Raw genomic sequence first — 27,011 nt, 5'->3', positions numbered from 1 at the left:
TAAAGAAGACTCTTAAGGCAGTACAACTATTCTGTGTATGGTGAATACATGGTATTATATATTTATTGACGTCCACAGAATGTAAACATCAATGAAGAATCCTAATGGAGACCAAGGACTCAGAGCAGTAATGATGTGCCACTGTGTGTTCACTGATTGTAGCTGATGTACCACTGTGGAGGGGGTTGGCAATTGTTTGAAAAGGTGTTTGTGAAGAGGAATGGAAGAACGCAGGAACTATACTTTCTGCTAAATTGTACTGTGATCCTAAAATTATTGTAAAAACAAAGTTCTTAAACATTTTTTTAAAAACTCAAGGTATGGGATATGTCAAAGTATCAAAATTATTTTTAAGATGTGAATATAATAGGTAACAAGTGATACCTATGATTTTTTTAAAAATTCAGAGCACATTAGTCTAGTGATACTGAATGTAAGTCTATAACTTTACTTAGAAAAAATGAATCATTAAATAATAGTTTGAAATCAGCTTATTTCATTGTTTGCCTATTTCACTTAATGATAAATGTTGACCAAGATAACTATTATAATTTAGTTTCCCAAGTAAGCAATTTGAATATGATTTTGAAAGCCATTTATCAGCAGTCTTTACTTTTTGTCACACTGGCAGACTCTTAGTGGCATACTCTTAGTGAATGAATCATTATTCATTCACAATATTGAAGAATATTCTTTAGATTCTAGTTTTTATTTTGTTATAGACCATTGCTTTACTATCTGTCTAATTATTGACAATCCCCCAGGAGTATTCTGCATGTCCTGACATTATCCGTAGAAGTAAGGGAGCTTATTTTTGTTGATTGTGCATGCGTGTGTGTGTGTGTGTATGTGTGTGTGTGTATAGTGATACATAAAATAGATGAACATTCATGCTTGTTGCCTTTGTGAGAACCCTTATCTCCTGCCTCATATACCTATGACCTATTCCAAGGCCATGCAGATATAGCCAGCATGGTAAAATAGAGAAACAATCTCTAAGTTTCAACACTTGTTATTGTGAGCATGCCAGTTACTTGGCCTCAGTTTACTGTTAGTTCAACATATTTTCTGACCACCAACCATATCAGAGGAGAAGCAAATATGTACTACCATGCAAGTATGGTGTGAGGTTACTATACAAGCAAACACTTATTGAGCCCTAATACCAGTGTGGAATGATGGAAAGCATAAGAAATGAGGACTGATGAAACTTTTGTACTGGTAGAAATGTCTTGAGACTTTGAGGTCCTTTGAAACCTCCATATTTCGGAGTGAACTTAGATCTTGCACAACCACCATCCATACCTGGGCAATGGCAATGGAGAACAAAGCAATTATCCATCTCTACAAAGAATCCATCACCAATATCTAACATTAACATCAAACATTACTGTTTGGAAAAGGATTCCGTACGTAAAGATTTTTTTTTTTTGATTACAAGGCACCAAGTTTAAAGCTCTCTTACAAAATAAAGGGGGAAATAAAGGTCAGTTCTAAAAGGAAGGGTAATTTGTTTTATTCAAAGTGCACTGAATTAAATGTTCACCATATCCAAAAATACCTTCAAGAAGCATCTATATCCTTCTCAAATTGTGAACATGGTGTTAGAGAACTTTTGCCTATTAAACATTTCATTTATTGACTGCCTATAATTATGTAATAAACAAAAACTTGTCATATTTCCTAATACCAATGTTTTGGGCACAGATACAGCTAGTATTTTTTTCAGTGGTCATTATATTAGCTCAAGATTTGCCACAGAACTATGTCTGTCCTTAACAATTATAGAAAAAGAGTATAAGAGAAATTTTCTCAGATACTTGTGTCACCTTCTAGATAACTTTACATTCAAAGAACACTGAATATTTGCAAATTTGTACACAAGGCCAATGTGCACTAGGCCCATACTAGACATACAATAAATATGTATAGATTATTCCAATAGAAGTTCTCTATGAATAGCATGCCCTCCTTCTTGTTTCGTGAGTTAATATAAACCCAAAATATTGAAATTTTCCTATCACTCATTATAAAAATTCCTTCATATACAATTCTATGAAAATGATTTTTCTGTCTGCCTTTCTGCTATCATTAAGTGATACTCAAGCTAATTTTGTTTTAGTTTTGTGGGGGGTTTTGTTTGTTTGTTTGTTTTGAGACAGGGTCTTACTATGTAGTTCAGGCTGGCCTCGAACTCACTGTGTATTTCAAGCTGGCTTCAAACTCATGCTGATCCTCTTGCTCGGCCTCCCGAATACTGGGATTACAGGCATACACCACCATGCCTGGCTTCTGAAAGTTTTTGAAATGTATCTTTTTATAGATATTTTATAGACATCTATACCCAGCTCTCCACACAAATATGCACTTGTTTGATTTTATATTACTTTCTTTCTAACTCACCCCTTTCTTTTCTCTTACAATCCTTGTGTTTCTGTTTTTATTTCCTTTGAAATCTCTTCAGTTAATAATGGTGTCTCCAACTTCCTGTTGTATTATATAGTCCTTCTAAAAGTATCAGAAGCTAAGCAGTCATTTAGCTTTTCAGTAGTCGTAAACTCATTCACTTTGCTATTTGACTTGATGCATTAAGATGTCTGTCTCATGAAGTCCCTTCCATTAAGTGTAAAGTTAATGTCAGATTTATAAGGATGATCATGCTTGACGATGACGGTGGTGTGGTGATTATTGATGTTGTCGGCAAATGACTTCAGAGTACAAGGCTGGCATTTTTTCCTACCCGCCCTATCCTCTCTCATTTTTTATAAAGAAGCTACCCCTTGGCAAACAGACTTTTGAACTTTGCTTTTTTCCTATTTGAGACTAAAAAAAAAAGACACATGACAATGATGGCTGAGCCACAAGCAAATATTTAACAGAGAAACCCATGTAGGCTGGCCAGTATTATCTGGCGTTGTTGGAAAAGGGAAGTTGGGTCAGGATGATTCCCACCCCAGAAATGTAAAATCTGAAAGATTTTAATAGAATGTGCTACACCTGGGATGTGGTGATAAAAATTAAAGTTTTACTCTTTGTCTGAATATGTGCACATATAAAAATCAGCCAATCCTGAGTGTGGTAGGGGTTAGTGGTAGAGGTACATAGACCCAATATAGGCAAGTGTCAACTTCTGGGAGACAATATATTGCTGAAGACATGCACAGTCACTTAATTTTCCACTTGAAATTTCTATTTCTACTTCATTCCTCTCTGAGAATTATAAGATTCCCAGGTGATTTTCTGTTCCTTAATATCAGAGGAGTCTGAAGAGAATTTTGAAAGTCTGGGTCCCAGAAGGAAAGACAATTACATTTTTTATTTTATGTAAGCATCTATTCTACATAGCTATTTAACAATGTTGATTAAGCATCTACTATGTAAAATAACCTTTAGAGAAATTACAACTAGAAATAGAATATTGCAATTCTATATTTTGTCTTCACAGATTCGTATTGTTTTCATTGCCCCTTTTTCTTTCTTTTTTAGTAATTGAACCCCCAGGTTTGGCATGGCACACATTCTAGCAAAGGTTTGTGTTATGGCTTGTGTCTAGATGTCCCATAAAAGCCTCCTGCAGTCATAATGGGGCTTTTTCAGAAGTGGCTGGATCTAGAGTGTGTGACACTGGGATTGATTCATAGTTCAATGCTAGGATCAAGGGCATCGGGATTAAGGGTGTGAGTGCTGCCCGCCCTAAGTATCCTGGTTAAGATATAAGGGATAGAAAGAGCTGTGGTTGACCCTTGCTTGCTTATTTTGTTACCTTCTGCCTACCATGAACTGTTTCTTCTCTGCAATGCCTGTCTGCCCTCCCACCCTGCCTTGGAGCCAGCTGATTATGGACTGGAACCTCTACAAACAGTGAGGAAAAAAACAAAACAACAACAAAAAAATCTTTCCTCCCTTAACTTGTAGGTTTTAGGTATTTTTGTCTCAGCAACAAGTAAAGTGACTAAAACAGAATTTGGTACCAGAGGAGTGGGATCATTGCTATGACTATACTTGGCCATGTGATTCAGGAGCCTTTGGGATTGGCTTGTCAGAAGAGTTTGGAAAGGTTTGGAAATGCCAGCTGACAAAGTAGAGCTGGAACACCTTAGGCTGTACTTGATAGGAGATTCTGGTTAGACTAGAAGGGTGATAGAAATTTTACCAGTTAAGACCAGGCTCAGAAGGTTTCTGATGGGAAGAAGGACCTCATTGGCTGTTGAACAATATGTGTTATACCTTGGCAGAAAGTTTGTCTGCATTTTGCTGGAGTTTAGAGACTTTATCTGAGACTAAGAATAGGGGTGGTGGACTAATTAATCTGGCCAAAGAAATTTCAAAGCAGTCTAATGTTGAGGCAGTGGCATGGCTACTGTTGGGAGCCTTTAGCCAGACTTATGTTGAAAATCAAGAGCAAAGATCCCAGCAGAATGATTTGAAACTGTGAGTTTGGCCAGAAAGGAAGCTCCAGTAAAGTTGCAGCCTGCAAAGATGGAACAGAGGAGAAATTGGTCATACCCCTACAGCCAAGGAGAAGGGTGCCTGACTACTGCTCCAGCTGGTGGCAGACCCTGGCATAATCCGCATGGTGCTGGTTTTAGGTTCATGCAGAATACAAGAGTTATGGGGTCAAGAAGGCTTCACCCAGATTTCAGAAGTTCTGGGAGGCCAGGGAGGCCTGAGAGGGCAGTGTGTGAAGTTGTGAGTGTGAAGCTGAAGGTGCAGGGGGAGACCCCAAAGTTCTGGAAAAACCAGGAATCTGGATCATCTGAAGAAAACTGTAAGGGAGCAGCAGAGCTGGCTGCTCTCTTCATGCTCTGATTTCTCTCTAGAAATCCTGAGTAGATTTCCTCTGGCCAGGCCCTTCCTCCATGCCACTTCTGTCCTGGGCAAGCTGACCATGCAAGGACTGAAACTTCTAAAAGGTGAGCCAAAAGAAACCTCTCCTCTTTAAGTTGCCAGTGTTGGGAATTTTGTTCCAGAGAAAAGTGACTAAGACAAGGACCTCTCCAAGAGCAGTGCATGTGATGAGTGTACAGTTGCATGTCTACCCAGTTGCATCACTATCTTGAAGAACTCTGTATCTGAGAAATGGTAGCTCTTTTTCTTGGTGACCTGTGTAAGCTGCTTTGGGATCAGAGTACTTATGGTGGCTTTCTCCTTAGGTTGGTTTCCTCACACTTGTTAATACCAACCAGGAAGATTGGAGTGGCCTAGAAAGGCCAGTGGGACAAAGAGAGAGGAGAATCTGGGGAACCTTAGGAGCTCAAGAAAGATTCCAACAATAAATATCTGGAATCCTGCCCTACAGTCAGCATAAATGTCTTGGATTTGATACAGTGGGCTGAAATGCCTTGTCCACATCTATGATAATGATTAGTGAAAGTGAGAATATAAGTTTTAATTTAACCAGAGATACTAAAGGTCTTTATTACTGTCAAATATTGACTTCTTCTATGACTACAATACAACCAACAGTACAAAACTGCATTTGTATGAACATAGTTATAATTTAACAATATTTGTGGAAAGGTATATACTTGGATTTACAAGCAGGGTGAGGAATGAAACAGTAGATAATACTTATTTATATGGACATGCCACACTTACAAATAATAGAATAAAATTTTCTTTTCTTCAAAGGCTCAGACACTTTTCACTTGGGAAGCCATCTCAGAGTTCCTGCAGTTGTGTTTAGGTCAGACAGGTCTCTATACTCCAGGACCCAGTTCCTCACCACAGCGTATCACCTGTGTGAATTTATTTTTCTGCCTTTCTACAGTAAACTTGCTGAAAGTAGGAACATATGACTTTATCACCATATATCCCAGTTAGACAACCGATTATGCTGAATCTTTGTCTCTTAAAAATAATCCTTTATTTGGCTCCCAAATCTGCCATTTGGATGGGGCTCAGTGAAGCATCATATCTTTTCCAGTGGCAGCAGTAGGATATTTACAGATTCCACTTCCAAGATGGTTTCTTTGAATGGCTGGTGTAGTCAATATCTGTTACTGCATAACAATGTAACTGAAATTTAGCTACTTAGAAAGACAGTAGACATTGCTTTTCTTTTTTTTTTTCACAGTTTCTGTGGGTCTGATTTTTGAGAAACAATAACCCGGGTGTTGCTGCTCAGGTGTCCCATGGCTGCAGTCACCTGAAGGTTCTAGGGATGTTTTATACCATTTTGTTTACTCATAACTAAATGTAAGAGGAAGAGATCATTCCAAATTCTTTTTTTTTACTATGATAGAAAGACATAGTCAAATGAGTTTGGGTAAAACAACTTCAATTAAAAATGGCACTTGAAGCATTAATGTCCATGTTGTTTACACTTATTAACAAAGAGATAAGTATTTTTTGAAAAGTAGTGAAATAAAATTGCAGTCCTGTTGAGTCCAGTTTCGACTTTAGACAGTTCTTTTCAAACAAATCATAAAGTTTTTATATAAGCAAGGCAGAGATTTAATTACTATTAGCAGAGCAGCACCATTCCAGTATAACATTCAGTAACATATTATCAATCAAATTGAATTTTTAATCCTGCTTTGTGCAGAATATACACTCCATTATGTACTCTGTGTCATGAATAGTTTTCTAAGAACTTTAATCCATATTGGCTTTAACCCTGTCCCCTAGGGTTCTTGGCAGGATTCAATCTGAAGTAAAAAATTAGAATGAATAGATAAACAGCATAGTACAGTATTTAACAGTGGTATGAAAACTATTGCACACACTGGATTTTGCTCCTATTTCACAGCTAAGCAAAAGCTGCAATAGGAATGTGACCTGAATAATCAGAAAAAAACTTGCATTAATTTTCACTTTGAATAACTAAGCTGAAGTTTTATTTGTCAAAGAAATTGTCCACAAAGTTTTCTATTCATTAGCACTTTTCCTAGCAAATTACTTAGAAATCAGAGCAAAGTCTAAAATGCTTTTTTATATTAAATACTATAAGCCATGCAGGTAACTTGTACACCATGAAGGCTGATAGGGAGTCATGAGAAAGAAAAACCTACTGCTAAATGGATTAGTAGAAATCAATAAATTGAAAAAGTACATTTCAGAAATGCTTTTGAAACTAGAGTAGATTTCCTTAGAGTTTTACAGTAGAAAATAGCACAATCAGATAAGGGTTTAGTGAAAAGATTCTAAGAGTGCAGTGAAACTATGAAGACAAGTGAGGAGATAATTCGAACAAAGTTGGAGATGATGGTGACTTCCACTAAGGTAAAAGCAATGAGAATAGAGTGCAGCAGACATCCTGAAATGTATTGTATAGAACCAGTGGAACAAGAATTGAACTGGAAGTGGAATCAAAAGAGAAGGAATTTTTGGAGAGGACTACTAGGTTCCTGAATTGAGCAACCGATGGGATTTTACTGCCATTGAGTGGAAACGAGAGAAGACTGGATGGAAAACAGTCTTGTAAGAAAACTTAATAGTTTTATTTCTGGATATGTTAATTCTGGGTTGCTTACTAATTATGTAAAAGTGAAAAAATTTCTTCCTTTCTTTATAAGAAGAGGGTCAAAAAGAAGGTCCATGATGTAGATATAAATTTAGGAATTTATAGCATAAAGATGATTTTAAAAGTCACAAGATGTGCTAGGCTTAAATAGCCAGAAAATATAAAGGCTAAATACAACAATGACTGAGCACCACACAGAATTCTAATTGCTGAATGGAGAAAAAAAGAGCTAAAACATTTAGAAGAAAACCAATCCAGCACAGTGTTATGTTCATATCTAGATGTCTCCCAATGCCTCATGCACTCATAGGTGGGGCTTTCAGAGGTGATTGGAGCATTTCAGTGTGACACTCAGCAGTGGATTAGCCCAGTGATGAGTTAAACGTGAGCTGGGAGTGAAACCTCATTGGAGGAGGTGAGTCACTGGGGGCGTGGCCTGCAACGGTAGTTCTCCTTCCCTCCTTCTCCATCTCTAACCACATCCTCTTCCTGCCTGCCACTTCCTGAGCAATTCTTCTCTGCCAGGCTCCTCTGTCATGCCGCTATGCCTTAAAGCCAGACTATGAGCTGAAACCTCCACAATCTATGAGCCAAAATTATCCTTTCCTCTCACAAGAAAAGAACTAAGACACCCAGTTATATAAATATTGATAAAAGGGTTGTTTAAAGAGAAAGCACTAAACTATGTTGAAAGATGCTTTAGTGTCCAATAAGATAAGCATAGAAACCACAGATAATCCTTGCAAAATATATGACAATGGAAGGGAAGTAAAGAATTGTGTAGAAATAGGGGGCTACTGGTCCTAGCAGCACATGCCTGTAGTCCCAGCACTCGGGAGGCTGAGGCAGGAGGATCATCACAAGTTTGAGGCCAGCCTGGGCTACATAGTGAATTCAAGGCCAGCCTGAACTGCATAGCAAGACCTTGTCTCAAAAAACAAAACAAACAAACAAAAAAAAGAAACTAGGGGGTATATGATATAGGACCCAGGGAAGAACTTTCTGGCGGGTTTGATACTGGTAGGAAACATAAAGACCAGAAAGGAGAAAATGATCCCATAGAAAAGAAGGCTGCTGACAGAGTATTCTGATTGGCTGAAGCAGAGATTTTTAAAAAGGAAAGAGGTGATGATGAGATAGCTGTGTTAAAAGAGTCACAGTCTTACAAAGATGAAAAGTGTCCAACCCAAATAAACAAAAAAATAGGAGGGATACTTTGCTATAATAGGAGGAAACAGCAGATAGGTGCAGACAGGACAAAGTGTGAAATCATTAGTTTAGAGGGTGAGAAATAAATTTCACAGGAAAACACAGCTGCGCTAATGTGCAGAACCAGAGATTTGCTTGAAGTTTGTCACTGTGAATTTAGAGTGAAACAAGCACTGCGTGATTTCCTCTGGTAGTATTTCCTTAGGTGCAGACACAGGAAAGTAAATCACTTACCGGTTCTGTTGTTAGGGATATACTAGGTGATAAAACAGCAGAGCGATAAGCAAGTGAGCTAGGGATATTTGCTGAGGTGGCATTATAATTTAAGGAGGACATTCTATCCTTGGCCCTCAAAGTCTCTGCAAGAGCCAAGCCCCCAATTTGGTGAATTGGGAAGGAGCAGAAACCTTTAAGAGATGGGACCAGGTAGGTGATGGTGTCCCATCCCGCAGGTAAGTCAACGGAGACCCTAGAGGGGGAGTGAGAATGACAAAGGACAGGGGACACGAGAGATGGAGACAAGACAGGTTTCTGATCAAGTCTCGTTTATTGCGGAAGCTGCTACAGCATATATACCGTAGGGCTAGAGGGAAGGAGCAAGGGGAGGGTACTGGGGCTACTTCCTTGTTGCTGGGTAGACTTGCAGCAGGCCCAGACATGCCCGTAAAAGGCACTCAAGAGTTCTAGCGGGGGGGGCAAGGCCCCCCACAGGTCCTCCCTTTAAAATTATAATTTTAGAAAGGCATCAGGAGAGCCAAGCCTGTGGGGGCTGAGTCTGTCTTGGGTCAGAGCGACATACGTGTCTGCACAGTGCACCTTACCCGTCATCGGTTAACCAGAGAATCAAGGCTCTGGCACCTGTCTTAGGTGGCGCACGAGGGCTCTCTCATTGTATGGCACGCTTGCTCAGTTGCTCGTCATTGGCTTGCCAGTCCACTCACCAGGTGGGGAGAGAACACTTTGCCACGGCAAGGACCTAATCGACGGTCCGGCATTTGTCCTGGTCAACCATTGCCAATCTATGACAGTGGACCTGTATGGGTGCTGTTTTTATTGCCTCTATCTGGGCTCTAAGGAAGGCCATGATTTTGTTGTATATTATGGGCCCCAAAGAAATGAGCAGAAGTAGGCCCAATAAGGGTCCCAGCAAAGGGAGAAGATAAGGGAGGAAACCATTGAGGCCAGTCCAGAGGGGATTTTGAGCGAATTCTTGTCGTCGTCTGTTTAGATCTTCCTGAAGTTCACGAATTTTTCCCCTGACGATCCCAGATTTATTGGCATAGAAACAACAATGTTCATTTAGGGCTATGTAAATCCCTCCTTGTTCCGCCGTGAGGAGGTCCAGGCCCCTTCTATTTTGAAGGACCACCTCAGCCAAAGAATCGATCTGATCTTGTATATCTGTAAGAGTGTTGGAGAGAGCTTGAACATCATTAATCAACTGGTTGGATAATTTGGCATAGGAGTGTAACGCCACTCCGATGCCAGCAGAGCCAGCAGCAAGGGCACCGGACACCCCCAGCTCCATGAGCAGGGGGACCAGTGAAACGGCCCTTTTACGTCGCCCAGCGATATAGTCAAAGCTGGGCAAGGGCACCGGCTCATCTCCAGGAATGAGGGCAATGTCTGGGAGGACAGTCACCACCATGCACAGCCCAGTCCAATTAGTGGGGAGGGAGATGAACACCAAGCTCCCTCCACAGACGAGCACGTGACCCGGGGCAGGGCAAATGGCGGCAGAGCCATTAAGCATTACAGAGCAGAGAGAGAAATTTTGGACTCTGACAGGTATATCGAAGCTATCGTTGTGGCCCGAACTTAGATAACAAACTGAGGCATTGAACTGTACTGGCTGGACCCTGAAGGGCAGAGAAAAACTGCAATTGTAACGAGCTGTTGGCATAGTCAGTTTGGTCGACAACTGGCAAGGTGAGGGGCAGGGTGTGCCAAGGGTCAAGCATAGCCAACAATCCGCAACAAAGGCTGGGTTGAATGTATTGATCAGTTGATAAGTGGCCTCTAAGACACTCAGGGTTTGGACGTCAGGGTCTGGGCCTTGAGGTTTGGGAAGGGCCAGTGGATGATAATTTAGGGAGGGGTACATCTCTTGGATGATAGTTTCGAGCTGTTTTTGTACTCGCTCTTCCCTGAGCTGATCTGAAGGCCCGCCACCATCAAATATATGAATTGGGGCCTGTGGCGGCCAGCAGACATCTTTGCCAGGACTGCCGTTGCAGGAGGCTTGGCCAAATTTAGGATATCCGGTGGGGCTGGAAAAGTCCCAGTCACCTCTGATGGAGCCCCTGTAAGTTCTTTGTAGAACAGCAGTTAGATATATTTTTCCATTGGAATGTGTACATTGTTGGGCTTCAGTGTAACAGGTAGAATGCATCTCTGTGGCCTTGGCACAATTGGCAGGGCATGGCCCTGGTTCGCCATTGACTGTTGGTATGACTTTAGGCTTAGGGACGCAATCCCATTTTTGGTTATATCCTTCCGCTAGCATGGCCTCATAAACCAAGTAGGCAATCTTGTTGCCGCAATCAGTACTACGAGTGTAACTTGTGGGTGCAGCCCCGCCAGAACCCCCAGCACAGTCACAGGGGTTACCATACAGGGCAATGAGCAATTGTTCTTTGTTAACTGGTTAAAATCCTCTTTCTGCTGTCAGTGCCAGGAGCAGCAACAGGCCATGTAACAGAATCAGGGATGTCATCTTTTTTAACCTGTAAGCAAAATGTCGTCCTGCGATGTAAGCAAGGCTGGGCTGTAGATAAGAGAATTAAGCTAACCTGATTAAGCTTTTGAAGATGACCAATATGGACATATTACAATAACATATTTAGAACTTAACCAATGTAAACATTTTGTAATAACATATTCAGTGCTTAAATATCAAGGATAACCAATGTAATCGATTTATAACATATTTAGACAATATTCGTTGTGATGTGTCTCCCATGAGATCATAATATAAAATTTACTAGGGGGTCCCTTTAATGAATTAAGACCAGAATAATCATTTTCTGGGTGGCCACTTCTATATTCATCAAAGGGAGTCCCCATAGTCTCTAATCATTTTGACAAGCAATTAAGAATATATATATCTTTTTATTTTACAACTGTTTATTGTAATTTGATTATTGCCTGTAGGTGACAATACACATTACTTTTATAAAATAAATCTCAGTGGTACTTTAATCAATTAGCAACCTGGGAAGGAAGGCATGCCTTTAATTTAATAACATTTATCTGTAAGCCAATTTAACGATAGGTGAATATCTTTTGAAAAGGAAGGAAAAGAAATATTGAGCTCAACTGTACCAACACAAACAACAGACAACAGACAAACATATGAGACAGTGTATAAAATTAGGGTGCACTCAAATATAACTGGCCAAATTGAATTATACTATTCTCTTTATGATTATTAGATTATAATTGTAGGCACCATTGTTAACTGGTTGAAATTGGACAATGTTAGGTCATCGGCATCATCAACACACTTATCAACTTGTTTTACTAAGCGTTCTGGAAGCCGCCTGGCCGACTTCATTTCCTTGGAGTAAACACACACTGACCCTCGGCCCCAGATGAGTATGGGGTCAGGCCCATGCCATGAGTGGTCCAGGGGGTCTCTCCACATCACAGAGGCAAATTGTTGTTGCTTCTCTGGTTGCCAGAAATGGTTAGCTGCGGATAATCCCTTAGCATCCAAATTTAAAAAGTTAAGAATAAATAGTGCATGTGATATTAGGTTTCTGGGTGACCCCTTGATAGGGTACCATTCCCCCCTTTTTATTGTATCTAATGTAATTTTGAGTGTGAGGTTGGCTCGTTCTATAATGCCTTGTCCTTGTGGATTATATGGGATTCCCGTTATGTGTGTTACATCTAATTGTTTGCAAAACTTTGAGAAACCAGAGCTGGTATAGCTTGGACCATTGTCTGTTTTAATTGCTGTGGACATCCAAGTACTGAGAAGGCAACTAGAAGGTGGGCAATTACATGTTTAGTAGCCTCCCCGGATTGTAGGGTGGCAAATATAAATCCACTGCATGTATCAATGTTGACATGTATATATTTAAGATTTCCAAATTCAGGGTAATGTGTGACGTCTATTTGCCATAGGGCATTTGGAATTAAGCCACGACGATTAACTCCCAGATGAGGTGTGGGAAGATGGAGGGTGTACATAGGACAGGTTTTAACAATTTGTCTAGCTCGTTCTCTAGTAAGTTTATACATGAGGCGAAGCGTGTGGGCACTGAGGTGATGTAACTGGTGCGCCTTCTGTGCCTGATCAATCTGAATGGAGGCATCAATACTTAGAGAGTAGGCAGAAGCCTGAGGTCTTGTGGCCAGATCTGCTAACCGGTTGCTTTCTGTAAGTGGGCCGGGTAGGTTAGAGTGGGCACAAAGGTGCCCAATAAAAAAGGGCTTGGATCTTTTTCTGATTAGATCTTGTAGTTGAATAAAAAGACCACCAGTTTGAGAAGCATGTTTTATCAATCCACATGTCTCTAATAGGGGAACAGATTGAGCAATGTAAGCACTGTCAGTAAAGAGAATAAAGGCTTGTTCAGGGAATGCAGAAAAGACCGCTATGACTGCATGTAGCTCGGTTATTTGGGCTGAAGAACAGCTGGTTTGGAATTGGACAATGTTATTGTCCCACACATAGGCAGCTATCCCGGTAGAAGAACCATCTGTAAAGACTAATAGGGCTTCTGTTAGAGGAGAACAGGAAGTGACTTTTGGGAAAATGAAGTCATGTCTATTGGCAAAGTCAATAAGTTTGTTTGGAGGATAGTGATTGTCTATTAAGCCTGTATAAGAAGCGAGATCCAGTCCGGCACTTCCCGTTGTTGCTCTGAAGAGGTCTGAAATGGATTGTTGTTTGCTGGAGCAAAGTTGAGCGCCCCATAAATTTGTTTGCCCGGGGCTGGCCCCCTCTCCCGTTTCCCTGGTCCGGTTATGGACAAGCGGGAGGGGCTGGCCCTGAGCTTCCGTCTTGGACCTGCACTCATTCGCCTAATGTCTCCCCTTATTGCATCGAGGGCAAGGCCCCTGGGGTGTGGCCCTAGGGGCCGACGCCCTAGGGGCCTGACATTCCTTGGCAAAATGACCCGTTGCCCCTCACCGGAAACATTTGTTACCCGGGCAGCGGGCGGCGGGACAAAAACTGTTTGACCGTGTAACCCTGCATGGCGGCAGCCATAGCAAGCCCCTGTTGGTAGGCGGTCCCAATTTCTGAGCAAAGGCGAATGTAACCTGAGAGATCAGTTTTCTTTTTATAAGGGCGGATGGCGGCCTGGCAAGCAGCATTGGCATTTTCAAAAGCAAGCTGTTTAACAAAATCTGTCCCAGTTTCTGCGCTCCCAAAAATCCGACCCGCTGCTGTGAGCAGGCGGTGAACAAAATCAGCGAAGGGCTCATCAGGCCCCTGTCGGATATTGGTGAGAGAAGCACTCACATCCCCTTTAGAAGGGAGCTTTCTCCAGGCTCTAGTGGCTGCGGTCTGAATCTGGGCATATAACCCCGCATCAAATTGCATCTGCTGATCGCTGGCGGCATAGGCTCCATCCCCCAGAAGCATATCAAGTATCCAACCATTACCCGCCTGAGCATTGCGTCTATCAGTATCTCGGCAATTTTTCACATATTCAGATTTCCATAGTAAATAATCACCTCCTGTAAGGGTGGCGCAGGCCAGAGTCTGCCAATCAATTGGGGTGAGCCAATTTTCTGCCACCGATTTTAAAATGGCCATTGTGTAAGGTGCAGTGGCTCCGTATTGAGCTGCTGCCGTTTTAAGTTCTTTAATGACCTTAAAATCGAAACCACTGTGCTGTCTCTACGCCTGTCCCTGCACTTCAGTAGTTTCAGTTATGGGAAAGGCTTCCACATTTTCAAGTTCTAGGGGTACTCCTGACCCGGATGGCACCCTAGGGGCCGCCCCTCTAACGGGAGGTTGTGGCTTAGGTTTGTCCTCTCTACGGACATTTTTATGGGTTTTGCCTGTTCTTAAGCCCTCGAGCTGGGTAATAAGTTCCTGGTGTTCCTTTTCTAATCTTATTTGTTCTTTTAGAAATTTTATCTTGTCCCAGAGTTTTTTTGGGGGATCAACAGCAGGGCATGCCAAAGCGGGCACATTGGGAGTGTTGGATACCGGAACATAAGGAGGAGGACCTTGGACTATGGGCGGCGAGGCAGGATTATGATATCTGGCTGCCTCCTCCTCAAGATTTTCCCAGTCAGCCTCCCCCGGATCGTTCTGTGGCAAGGGGGGGTGTCTGAGGTGGTGGAGGGAAGGGTACAAGGTCGGTTCCTCCTTAACAGGCGGGGCGGGGTTAGAGGCAGGGGCTGAAAGAGCGGAGGCGGAAGCTGAGGAGCCCTGAAGCTTTTCTTTAAAAGGCTTGGAAGAGGCAGAGCCCGCCTGTAAACCCTCATCAGTTGCATTTTGCTTTTTCTTGTCTGAGTCATCGTCACTATCAAAAGACATCAAGTCTTCTCCCTCATTCTTTGAGGGAGTCCCGACCCGCAGGGGCTCGGGCCTCGGTGCCATCTTGGCGTCCCGCAGGGTATTTACAAACTCCTCACTCCGAGGGAGAGTGATCGACCCTTCCTCCGATAAGAGAGCTATCTCCCCGACCTGGATGGCTTGAGCCACCAGCGGATCTTTGGTTTTGGTTTTTTGGGAGATAATTTCATTAATAAGATTCCAATAAGAAAATGCAGTAATTGGGACCTTTCCTGGTCCACAAGTAGCATAATAATCCTTAAGGGCCTCCCCTACTCTTTTCCATCTCCTCTCGTCAATGGTACCCTCGGCGGGAAACCAAGGGCAGAGATCTCTAATATAATCAAAAAATTTTAACAACTGTTTGACTGTAACCTTTACCCCTCCTGTCTGTAAAGTTTCTTTAAGACCTTCTACAAACAACTCAGGTTGGCTAATCTCCTGTCCCATAATCGCCGCTCAACTCACCGAGGTGCAGGAAAGACGGCAGGTTCACGCCAGACGCAATCCTCTTTTTTCTATTTTATTTGTCTCTTCTATTTTATTGGGCCCCCGAGCAGCGTTCTTGACTGGATCCCCCGTTCTCGGGCCCCACGCTGGGTGCCACTTGTCCCGTCCCGCGGGTAAGTCAACGGAGACCCTAGAGGGGGAGTGAGAATGACAAAGGACAGGGGACACGAGAGATGGAGACAAGACAGGTTTCTGATCAAGTCTCGTTTATTGCGGAAGCTGCTACAGCATATATACCGTAGGGCTAGAGGGAAGGAGCAAGGGTAGGGTACTGGGGCTACTTCCTTGTTGCTGGGTAGACTTGCAGCAGGCCCAGACATGCCCGTAAAAGGCACTCAAGAGTTCTAGCGGGGGGTGCAAGGCCCCCCACATGATGGGAGGAGGATGCCCTTGAAGAGGTTAAGAAGACCCTGGCCTCTTGAGTTCCTGACCACCCTGAGGTGAGCAACTCTGCTCCAGGGTGTACTTCCTGTCCCAGTGTCAGGTCTTCCCAGTCATGGACTGGAACTTCCAAAACCGTGAGCCAAAATAAACTTTTTATCTTTTTTAGCCGGTTATCTCAGGTATTTTGTTACAGTAATATGAAGTTGACTGACACAGAAATTTGCTACTGAGAAGTGGGGTCATTGCTGTGAATGTACCTGAAATGATATGAAAGACGACACAGAGAAACATTTCCAGGATGAGTTTGGAAAAGTATGGAGGAGGGAGCCAGGGAAACCCTGGAATGTTATGACTGGATTTTAACAGGTAACTGTGATGAGGGCTGACAGAATGCTGACAGTAACGCAGACAGCTATAGTTATGCTCACTGAGTTTCAGGAGTGAATAAGGATCATATTGAGAACTGGACCATGTTGAGAGTTCAATGCTTTTTACACAGTGGCAAAGAATTTGGATGCATTTTCCAGTGCCCTGAGACTTTCTGGAAGGCAGAGTTTAAAGGTAACAGATGAGTTTATCTGGCATGAGAAATTTCAAGCCAGCACCGTACTCAGGCAGCAGCATAGCTATTACTGGCTGTTTTTAGCAAAATTTACAGAAGCAAAAAGCAGAGTGGAAAGATTTGAAAACTTCACAGCTTGGCAAAATTAGTCAGGTTTAAAGGTGCAGTCACGTAGGGTATAGCTGCTAAAAGAGACTGGCATTGTTAAAAAGAAACCAAAGTTGGGCACTGCGGCACATACCTGTAATTCCAACATTTTGCATGGCTGAGGCAGGAGTACAAGGCAGATTTGAGGTCAGGCTGGGCAACTTAGCAACTTGGTGGGATCCTGTCTCAAGATAAAAAATAAAAATAGGCCCCAGGGATGTAACTCAGACAAAAGGCTCTGAATTCAATTCCCTAAACTGCATAAAATAAAATAAAATGATAAAAGTCAAGCACTTTGTACCAGGAGAGTAAGAAAAATGACTGGAGGTTATCTGAGAAACCAGCAGGACCCCAGGCTCAAAGATGTGCAAGTGCAAATTATTTCAGCGACTCCAGGGCAGGGTTTTAGAGAGAAAAGTTCCAAGGTCCTCTGCCCACCTAGGACTGTGTAAGCCAGCAAAGAACTCAAAGGTTGCTTTAGCCACAGTTCAAATGGGCCCCAGTATGACTCGCACTAACAGCAGATAGATATTGGCCTTGTCTGCATGGTGCTGGGTTTACGGGCTTGCAGGATGCAAGAGTTATGCAGTCACGGAGGCTTGCATCAGGTCTAGCAGGCTAGACGTTGTGTCCTGGCTTCAGTCTCTGCAAGCAGCCCCTGACAGCATAATGTGTGGCTGCAAGAGTGAGATCAGAGCTGCAGTGGAGATCCCGAGGAAATAGAGGTGCCGGGAACAGGGAACCCCTGCCAGAGAGAAGGGGCTGTCAGCCTGCAGAGTCCACCCAGGAGAGACACTGTGTGTGCTGCAGCCAGCAAGTCCACTGCGGAACGGCTGACCAAGCCCCTGGGAGGCTACCTCTCACCAGGTGCTCCAGATGCTGGACATGGACTTAATGAATGGATTTAATGTTACTCTTCTGGGTAGATTAGTCTCTTTTTGGTCAAATCCATCCTTACTATTTTCCTGTTCTTCCTTTCTAGAACAGGAATGTTCACCCTGTGCTGCTTCTACCATTATATCTTAGAAATAAGCAACTCATTATTTTTTTGTTTTGTTTTCAGGAGCTCACTGCTGAGTTTGCTTTGTGTCTCAGAAGAGATTTTGAACTTGTACTTCTGACAAATGCCAGAATGATTAGACTTTGGGGGTGGGCTGAAAATATTTTGCATGGCCCATTATGGGCCAGAGGTAGAATGCTGTAGTTTCAATTTGGATATTTCCCAAAGGCTCTTAAATTAAAATCTTATTCCTTAGCTTGATGCTCTTGGATAGTAGTGGAAATCTTTTAAGAGGTGGAGCCTAGTGAGTCCAGTCACTGGGAATGTGTCCCCAAGGGGAATTGTGGGATGTGGGTCACTTGCTCTTTCACTTCGTCTTGAGGTATTTCCACCATGATGCACAGTGGTACCATGGGACCAACACAACAGAGTAATTTGGTTATGGACTCAAACCTCCCAAACTGCAAGCCAAAAGAAACCTTTCCTCCTTGTAAGTTGATTATCTCAGCTATTGTGTTACAAAAGCAGCTAACTAGCACAGATAGAAAGGGTGGAGTCCATGGTTTGTCTCAGTGAAGTTGAAGAATTAAAGAAGATGTGGTTTAGAGAAAATATCTTAGAAGTATGGAAAATTAAGGGTAGACATTAAAATATTTGAAATGTAGATCTAAGAGCTCAGTTGCTGACGATGACTATATCAGTATCCAATATATAGCCAAGGAGCACATGACTGAGGTGAGGTGGAAGAAATAGACTTCAGAGGTTACGAGAGGAACAACTGAGATGGAAGCTTCCTTAGAGAGCATTGATGTGTTACTAAGGATGTGCGGTGGAGAAGACTGAGCCAGGAATAGAAGTCTTCAATGTGCACAGTAAGCCAGATTCCAATCACTATCCCTACTAGAAGCAGAGAATATTTATTTCATTGAATTAGTCTTTTTAATGCAATCACGTTTATTTCTGTTTAGTTTCCATGAACTCATGAAAAAAGTAATGAAACCTTCTCAATGATTTTTTTCAATTATATATTCTGAAAATGTATACATTACAAATCAAAGACCCTCATCACTGCAGTTATGGGAAACGCTGACTTCAGGAATGATTGAGGAGAACTGCTGAAAGAGCAAGACAGAAGCTAGGGAAGTCATAAAGGAGCCAGACACCTAAGACCCAAAGAGAAAAACTATTCAAGAGCAAATTACCTGGGAAAGGGAGGGGGGATAAAGTTAGAAAAATAAGATCATACGGTGGTTTAAAAGGCATGCTTTTTATATTGAGAAAGCTTTCCTCCCCTGTATATGAGCTCAATATCTCAGTCATTACCTAGCCCACTGTCTTGGGAGTAAGTAAGATGGAGATAAGACTCATAACATCTGCCTATTTTAAAGATTAAATGAGGGAAAAATGGTAAAACTGAGTACAGGTTAAAGTGTTGTGACAAAGAAATCTAAAATTATGGCTGCTTAATGAAATAGTCGCTTAGAAAAAAATGTGTTTCTCTGTCATATAATAGACCTAGATGGGTAGGAAGGCCCTGCTTCAAGACCGTACAAGGACTTGGTGCTTTCTACCCTACCATGTCCTGTCATATGCTGGTCCCCACAGCTGAAGCTGGTCCTCCATATCTGCATTCTTGTTTATTGGGGAGCAAGACAGGGTGGCAGACCAGGGCAGGCAGCCTGTGACCAGGAACCTGACACCTGCTGGACTCATTACTTCCACCTGCACCCCACTGGCCCACAGTTAGTCATGTGGCTAGTGTGGCAGGCCAACCCTGTTTTCAGCTTCAAGTTTGGGATTTAGGATCCATTACCAAGAGATAAGAGGAAAATGAATTATGGAGAAGGGTACAGTCTCCATAGCAGCACACTTTACCATATTATCGATCCATATAATTTTAAATAATAACTGCACTAACTGCTCTTTTCAGAAATTCCTTTACTCATATTTTACAGATGTTCTGGACATCTAAATGCAAACAGGTTGAGTTTTTATTGATAAATATAGAGCAAGATTAGATTCTGTGGTGATTACTGACATAACCTGTCAACATTTCAGAAACAGTGAATTAGTAGTCCCCAACTTATGGTTGTTGAATCTAGATTTTCACATGAGAAGGGTGTGAAAGTGATGTGGGTCAGTAGAAACTACTTTGAGTTTTGATGTTTCCTCATGTGGTATGGCTTGAATATGGTTTGTCTCCTCTAAAACTCATGTTGAAATGTCATCCCCAACATAACTGTATGGAGGCCGTGGGGCGTTCATGACATGATTATTTCATTGAGAAGAATCAATCCCTTTCTAAGAGGACTGGGCTCACATTTGCTAGTGTGGGTTTTCAGAAAGTGTGGCTGTCCCTTATGTTTTGCCTCTTCTCCATCTTCCAGTCTTCCAACTGACTTTTGTCTGACTTGAAGGTGCATAATGTCCCCAGAAGCTGAGCAGATGCAAATACCATGCTCTTGGACTTTTCAGCCTAGAGAACAGTGACCCCAAATAGACCTGTTTTCTTTTTCAACTACCCAGTCTCTAGTATTCACTAATAGCAACAGAAAGCAGATGAATACATCAGGCTAGCCAATGTGGTATGACACTGGCAATGCTAGCTGGTAGCATCAAGCCACGTCTTTCAGTCTATCACAAAAGGATGAGGGTGAACTACTGAGACTCTGCAGTGTACCACCATATTGTTAGGCTATGATGTTCAGAAGTCTAGATGTATTAAATGATTTTTTCTATTTATACTATGTTATGGTTTATACCTAGATGTCCCCCAAGAGCCTCATGTGCTCATAGGCAGGGCTTTGGAAGGTGATGGGGTTATGAGGCTCAGAGCTGACTTGCACTTAGGAGATGGGGTCTGGCAGAAGAGATGGGTTAATATGGGTCTTATGTCTGTGTCTAAATGTCTCCTCAAAGCCTCATGCAGTCATAGGTGGGGCTTTTCAGAGGTGGCTGGATCTGGAATATGTAATAGTGGGATTAAAGGTGTGTGGTTACTAAATTAGTCCACTGATTTGTCTGGCATAGTTCTGGGTGTGGATAATGGGAAGGCCCACCCTGGGTATGAATGCTACCCACACTAAGGGCATGTAGTCTGGACAGAATATAAGGGACAGAAAAAGGGCAGCTGCTGTTCTTGCCAGCCGCTTGCCATTTGATACTTCATTGCTGGCTGCCTTCTGCCTGCCCTGCTTTGCCATCAACTGTTTCTCCTCTTCAATGTCCCTCTGCCCTGGAGCCAGCCAACTATGAACTGAAAATTCTACAAACCATGAGCCAAAAGAAACCTTTCCTCCTTTAAGCTGTGAGTGTCAGATAGTGTGTCCAGTCACTGGGAAAGGGACTAAGGCACACTAGTGATAACAGGCTAGGCTTAACAAGATATAACTTAACATAAGCCTGGGAAGATCTATACTAGAATATGAAAGTATTTAACCCAATGATTTGCCAAGCCTATTCTCATAGCAAAAAGGTGGCATACTGCATAGTTTAGAATGAGATATTTAGGGAACTATAATATGGAGTCTATACTCAGATACTAGTTAGATCTGGAGAGAGGTGGAGATTAATTTATTATTTGACTAAGAACAATAGATTTATATTTATAACAGGTCCAGGTAGAACTGCTAAGTAGCAAGTTCATGAAACAATCATAGCAAGTTCTATTCACCTAGCTTTATAAATGACTGGACATTAATACATTATCTTGCCAAAAATCTAGAAATATCTAATTTTATTACCTTTATTGTACTTATCAAGCATTTTGTTTGTTTGATTTTTGGTTGTGAATACTTCTGGTTGTTCAGCATATGTCCAGTGAAGCAGGAGAACATTAGCTTCTGATCCCACCGAAGCTTTTCCAATAATGGACCTATTCTAAATAAAGCAGCTGTAACAACACCAGGGATGTGTAAATCAGGATGTTAATGAAGAACTGAACATTTTCAATTTTAAAGAGTTCCCAGGAATATGGCTCATAGAAATAAACTAGGTCATAGCAACTCAAAGTCAATTTTATTTGGGAAATAAGGCATTTAATATCTATTGGAAAATGAATAACTTTGCAACAAAGGGTCTGTAAAATCAATGAAAATAATTATACAAAATATTTCTTTTTAAAAATAACTTTTTAATGTATAAACTTATGTATGGGACAAAATACTTCCTCTTCTCTCATCTGTTGGTCAACATGTATCATCTTCTTAAAGTCATTTGATTCTTTGCTTTTTCCAAAACATTCTCTTTGATTGTTCCCTCATCCATTTTTAATATCTTTTGTGTGTGTGTGTGTGCCAGGGATCAAGCTCAGGAGCTTGTGCTTGCCAGGCAGGCATGGTGCCACTGAGCTAAATCCTTGGCCCTTAAAAATATTTTAAAACTTTGGTAGACCTATTGATATATGAGTCTGAAAAATAAAAGAAAAATCACTTTGATTTCATTATTTAGCTACTGTTACAGTTTGGATCAAAAATGTCCCCCCAAAGCTTCATGTGCTCAGAGGTAGGGCTTTTGGAAGGAGATTGGATTATGGAGGTGCTACACTCATGAGTCAGTTCATCCACTGATGAATTCAGACAGAACTGAACATGCTGTATGGAGGTAGGTCCACTCCAGCTCCTCCTTTTAGTCTCTGTCTCCTGGCCACCTTAATGTGAGCAGCTTTCCTCTACCTGGACCCTTCCACCATGCCTTAATGTCTTGGAGCCAGCCAGCCATAGAATATAACTATGAGCCAAAATAAAACTCTCCTCCTTTAACTTGTGAGTGTCAGATATATTTTCTCAACAAGAAAGAGACTAAGGGGAAACAGTAAGAACCAAGATGCATCATGTAAAGGTACAAGTTTCCAATGAGAAATGTAAATGTATTGTATGCCTAAAATGTACCAATAAAAGAATATAAAAGAGAAAAAAAAAAGAGAGAAAGAGACTAAGATGTATTTTGGTGTAAGGAGTGGGGTCATTATTCTGACTAATATCTGACCATGTAATTTAAAAGCCTTTGGAACTGTCTCACAGAAGGAGTTCAGAAAGTTATGGAGAGGCCAGGTAGAGAAGCCCTAGAATGCAGTAAGCCAAGATTGATGGTCCAGACCAGAATGCCAATAGAAATGCAGACAGTGGAGGCCAGGCTCATGAAGTTTTGGTTGGAATCAAGGATTCCATTGACAGTTGGACTTGACAACATGTGTGCTATGCCCTGGCAGAAAATTTTTCTACATATAGCTCATGTTCTGAGACTTTATGGGAGACTGAGATTTGAGGCCAGAGACTAATTAAGCTTGCAGAGGAAATTTTAAGGCAGTCCAAATATTGAGGCTGTGGTATGGGTACATCTGGCAGCTTTTAACCATATCTACCATGAGAAGCAGAACAAAAAAGCTGAGCTGAATAGTTTTTTTTAAAAATTTGCTAGTGGCCAGAAAGGAAGTTCCTGTAAAGTTTGGACCTGTAAAATTGGACAGTGTGAAACTGGAATCTGTGAACCTGTGGCCTGAGGAGAGTTTGATTGCTAAAAAAATTAATATATATTAAAAGATTAAAAAAGAAACTGCACTTTGCATCAGGACAATAGGAAGAATGCCTTGAGAGCATCTCAAAAATCAACCAAACTTCATCCTTTGCAGGCACAAGGATGAAAAACTGTAAAGCTTTCATCTGAGAAGAGAGTCCCTGGGGACACTGATCCAGAAGGGCATCCTAGGGCATTAATTGTCCTGGACCAGTTCACAGTGCTCAGCCATCTAGTCACTTAGAGGCCTCTGCAGGCATTATCCAAGGGGGCCTGGCTATTGCTGGAGCTGGTGGCAGACCTTGACATTTTCCATGAGGTTCTGGTTGCATGCAGAAGGCAAGAGTTGTGGGGTCAGAGAAGCCTTCCCCCAGATTTCAGAAGAAGTCCCAGAAGTCCAGGCACTGTGCCCCTGAGAGAGTAATGCATGAAGCTGTGAAAGTGAAACTAAAAGTGCAGTGGAGACCCCAGGAAGCTGGAGATGCCAGGAATGTGGAAAACCTGAGAAAAGATTCAAGCAGTGAGAACAACCACCCCAATGAAAGCTGCAAGCAGCAATGATGTAGGGGCAGGGCTACCCTGGCCCCTTGGAATTCTCATGTTCTATTTGTTCCATACATGCAGCTGCAGGATTTGTACTCCTCGGTTTCTTGTTTTGTTCCCATTTATTTCTATCCCCAATTTCTCCCTTTTGAAATGGTAATATTTATCCTATGCCATTGTATGTTGAAAGAGTTTAACTTTCTTTCTTATTTTTGCAGGTGCTCTCAGCTAAGAGTTTGTCTTGTATCTCAGAGGAAAGTTTGCACTTGGACTCTTCAGGAAAGCTGAGACTGTTTAAACCTTGGCAACTCCTAGAGATGGGATGAAGGCATTTTGCATAAAAAGATGCATATGACTCCTTTGGAGGTGGGGTCAGAATGTCATGGTTTGGACTGAGAATGTTCCCTCAAAGTTTCATGAGTGGGGCTTTTGGAAGGTGATTTAATTATGGGGGTGCCATACTCACCAGTGGATCCTCTACTGATGGATCAGACAGAGCTGAATGTGCTTTTGGGAGGAGGGGCCGAGTTGGAGGAAGTGAGTCATTGGGGAATGATAATGAAGAATGTACCTCCCTCCCCCATTCCTCCTTTTACCCTCAGTGCCTCCTGACTGCCATGATGTGAGCATCTTTTCTTTCACCATACCATCCCACCTTGGAGCTGGCTGATGTTGGACATAACCATGAGCCAAAATTAACCTTTCCTCTTTTTGGTTGTGGGTGTTTGGTGATTTTGTCTCAGTGATGAGAAAGTGAGTAAGACAGGTCCTAATATTATCAATACACATACAGAAGAGAAAGTGACATAAACTTAGCACATTCTGGGCATTGCTTTCATTCATATAGATTTTATCATTTAATCCAGTCTAGTATTGTATGGAAGTTCAAACTCATGTTCCAAAATCACATAGTCTTGCATTTGAATTGAATTGCACATTTGCTAACTTTTAATGAAGTAAGGTTAGAGAAGATATGCCTGAATTTTCTCATTTTGATCATTAGAGAACCTACCCCACAATGTTGCTGAAAGATAAAATGAAAAAAAGTGTGTAAATCACTCAGCTTATTCCTATATGGAGTGAACTGAAAATAAATTTTAACCAGCATTGTTATTACCAATTACTTCTGAAGCTACAGTTATTATAACCCCAATTATAAAAGATGGCAAAACCAAGTACAAAGATTTTACATAACTTGTAAACATGTGGAATACAAGATTTAGAATTTGAGACCTGGTCTAAATCCAAATGTGTCATGAATTCTTATCACTTTTGTATTGTTTTGTTCTTTTCTATCTTACTCTTCACCAAAGCCCAAGTAAAATATTGTTTATGAATGAGTATTAAGAACATGAACACATTTCTAGGCAGGAATCTATTTTGTTATTCTGTATCCTGGTGGGGTGAAACAGGATAATAATTGCTCTCTGATACATTTCATCTCCTGTTCACTTTCACAAGATATTGCTAGATAGATAAATATATTTGTTATTAAGTAGATTTTGTTCTGTAAATCTAGTCACTTCCTTCATTGTGCCTTCTCTTTCAGTGAAAGGAGAAAAAAGACACGATCAAGATGAGTTAGACCAAAAGCTAAATAAATGTACAACACTGTGGACAGTGGAAAAGCTCTGAGTTAGGTCTGATGTGTGAGCTGCTTCTTGTTGGACTCCAGGGCTAACATTCTTAGTAAACTGCACTGTACTGCTTCTTCCTGAGAGAAATAATGGCATCATCTTAGAAGCAGCATAGGAAGTAAGACACTGTAAGTGTTGCATCAAACAAAGACTTTAACAAAAAATGCAAATGCAATCTGTTGTTTTTAATTCACAAGAAATTTGTTTATCTGGAGGCATACATTTTAACAAGCATGTTCCACTTCTACACATACCATTTTGTGAAACCAGGTAAAAACAACTCTGCATAATTCCAGTGCTCCTGGTGCTTAGATCTAATTTTAGAGCAATGTTGTAGAAGTTTTTCAGTCAGTGGGCAGGACAGGTGGCAGGAAAATAGAAGATAATTGCAAGGCATTTGGGTGAGGGGTGGTGAGAAACTAAATGGAGTGAAGATGTGGTAATAGAGAAAAGATAGAATTCCTGCAAACATCCAGCTAGGCAAATACCTGGAAGGTAGGAGGAAATGAAAATGGAATAAACAAGGCTTGGACCTAGGCACTGATGAAAGGTGAACAAGTTTTTAAACAAAGGTAAAAATAATTCATAGAAACAAGTTGAGTTTTAAGAGTTACAAGATCATAAAGGCCATTCAAATGACAGTGAAATATATACGGTAACAAAAATTAAAGAAATTTGATTTTTTAAGATTGTTCAATCACATAAAAGTCTGTATCAAACACTGTGTACACTATAACAGCTTCTCTCAGGGATTATTTAGAGATACCATTATTTAGATACCATCTAAGCATTGTTTTGAGATAACCTGGAAAAAATATTTTGAAGAAATTAATTAAAATGATAAAGTTAGTATTTTAAATCTCTCTGAACTCTTTATCTTTATTTAAAGACTCTACTTGCTTTAATGTAAGATTCTCTGACCCAACATAAATAGAATTTAGTTTGGTTATTGCTTGAATACTTACAGGCCACACATTTTTATGGAATGGGTTATATTTGTTTTAGTTAAAATGTTGTCCAAAAGAGGATTTTTAAAAACTTTGCTCATTGCCTTGATATCATCATAATCAAGCAACATTCATTCTACTTAGGCAGTATCAGGCATCCAGATTGAGGTCAAACATGTAGTTTACTTGCATGAGCCAGGGACACTTCAAATGCCACCTCAAATCAACAATTCAATGTTAGCATATTTTTAATCAAAGTGAGTGAATGTTATCCTGATTTTTCATATTTCAGGGTACTAACTTTTTAGTTATTCTAGTTCATCCAGCTGCTCACTAAAATTCAGATGGAAAGGTTCAATTATAAACATAAATGAAATTTATATTTTACTTTCATTTGGTGATATTCCACTGACACAGTCACAGATAAGGCAACACAACTTTGATCAATACCTCATCTTCTTATTTCTGTCCCAAGGATGTTTCTGGTTTTAATTCTACTAGATTGGGAATAGACAACAATTCTCCAGTGGTGATTAAATTCATCTTCAATTTCTTTATAAAATCAGAATC

The 27,011-nt window shown here is 41.1% G+C and overlaps 1 long non-coding RNA gene across 1 annotated transcript in view; it reads left to right on the top strand.

Annotated features, from left to right (window-relative positions):
• The window catches only part of LOC147820725 (uncharacterized), a 139,685-nt gene extending 113,332 nt beyond the window's left edge, over nt 1-26,353 (top strand). The window contains exon 2 of the long non-coding RNA XR_015448327.1: nt 24,076-26,353. This is a non-coding gene — a long non-coding RNA (uncharacterized LOC147820725). The remainder of the gene's footprint in view (nt 1-24,075) is intronic.
• Nucleotides 26,354-27,011: the final 658 nt, after the last annotated feature.

The sequence above is a fragment of the Heterocephalus glaber genome, unplaced genomic scaffold, assembly GCF_053883595.1.
Source record: "Heterocephalus glaber isolate CG9 unplaced genomic scaffold, H.glaber_assembly_v1.0 deba00001806, whole genome shotgun sequence".
NCBI lineage: Eukaryota > Metazoa > Chordata > Mammalia > Rodentia > Bathyergidae > Heterocephalus > Heterocephalus glaber.
This window is presented reverse-complemented; position numbering and strand designations above follow the sequence as displayed.